The 1,415-nt window shown below is 23.3% G+C and overlaps 1 protein-coding gene across 1 annotated transcript in view; it reads right to left on the reverse strand.

Annotated features, from left to right (window-relative positions):
• LOC107653102 (cadherin-18-like) overlaps positions 1-1,415 on the reverse strand; it is a 130,499-nt gene that overhangs the window by 1,741 nt on the left and 127,343 nt on the right. The window lies entirely within an intron of this gene.

Consider the following 1,415-nt stretch of genomic DNA (forward strand, 5'->3'; position numbering starts at 1 on the left):
TTATTTACTCTTTTTATTTAGTATTTTTAATTTATTTGAAATTTCTTTAAATACTGTTGATTTACCATATTTATTATTTTTCATTTGATGGAACTGAATAATGCAAAATAATGTTTGTAAATGATTAAAATAAAGTACATAATGTTTAATAAAATGTATCATATAATACTATTTTGTGCAATAGAACTGAATAATAAAGAGTAACATACAAAATTAAACATTATTATAAAACGTGTATACTGTATGTGCAACAATAGAAATGTGTGACTGGTAGAGACTCTACTACTGTAGAATCTGAACACTTTAATTCACTGTATTATAACTATATATATTATAACTGTATTATAATTATAACTATATTATCATATTGTCATCATGGCGTTCATTTATGCATGCTGTCATCCCGCTCACCACTATCTGCCCTGCTGTGAATACTAAAACATTCTTCAGTGTTCTGTTCATGACATTTTGATGCAGTCACGACCTTTCACCTGCTGTTGTGAGACCCGTGACATCCTTTAAGTACACCCCTTACTTTTGATCCACAGGTTTACAAGGTGAAAGATGAAGAGTCAAGAGGTAAACAGGGCTGGATCAACTGGAATTATCACAATGAATGCCAGAATCCCGCTGTGAATACTAAAACTAGAAAGGTAATAAATGGGCAACAGTCAAAGAAGAAAACTCATCTGATTTACCTAAATAAGCATAATGTCTAATTTTCTTTATTATTCAATTCTACTACATTAAAAATAATAGTACATGATACTAATATTGTATTAAACACTATTTACTGTTTTCATTTGTACTTATTTATTATTAAATATTATTTTACATGATTCAATTATATTAAATGTAAAAATGATAAATATAGTAAATAAATATTTTAGATAATATCAAATAAAAATTGTAAATAATTAAAATAAAATATAATACAGAATAAAGATAGTACATAAATTGTCTGTGTATATATACTGTAATATATAATTAAAATAAAAAATATAAATAAAACATAATAATAATAATTATTATTATTATGTTTTATTTATATTTTTTTTGAATTGGATCAAAACAGTTAATCAAAGTTGTCCTAAGACAAGAACACATTTTTGTTTTAGGACAACTTTGATGAAAGGTTTTGATCCACTTCAAATATTGACTACTGTATATGCACATATATGTAGTCTTATAATAATAATAATAATACCAATAATACTACTAATAATTATATTTTTAATTTACGTAATATAACAATTTTTATATTTTGTTTATATCATGTTATTTGTATTATTCATTATTTACATTTCACAGTACATTAAATTTACATTAAAATGCTATTTAAAACTGACTTACATCTTATACGTAGTCTTATAATAATAATAATACTAATAATAATGATATTTTTAATTTACTTG

Source organism: Sinocyclocheilus anshuiensis, unplaced genomic scaffold (genome assembly GCF_001515605.1).
Source record: "Sinocyclocheilus anshuiensis isolate Anshui unplaced genomic scaffold, SAMN03320099.WGS_v1.1 scaffold1328, whole genome shotgun sequence".
Classification (NCBI taxonomy): Eukaryota; Metazoa; Chordata; class Actinopteri; order Cypriniformes; family Cyprinidae; genus Sinocyclocheilus; species Sinocyclocheilus anshuiensis.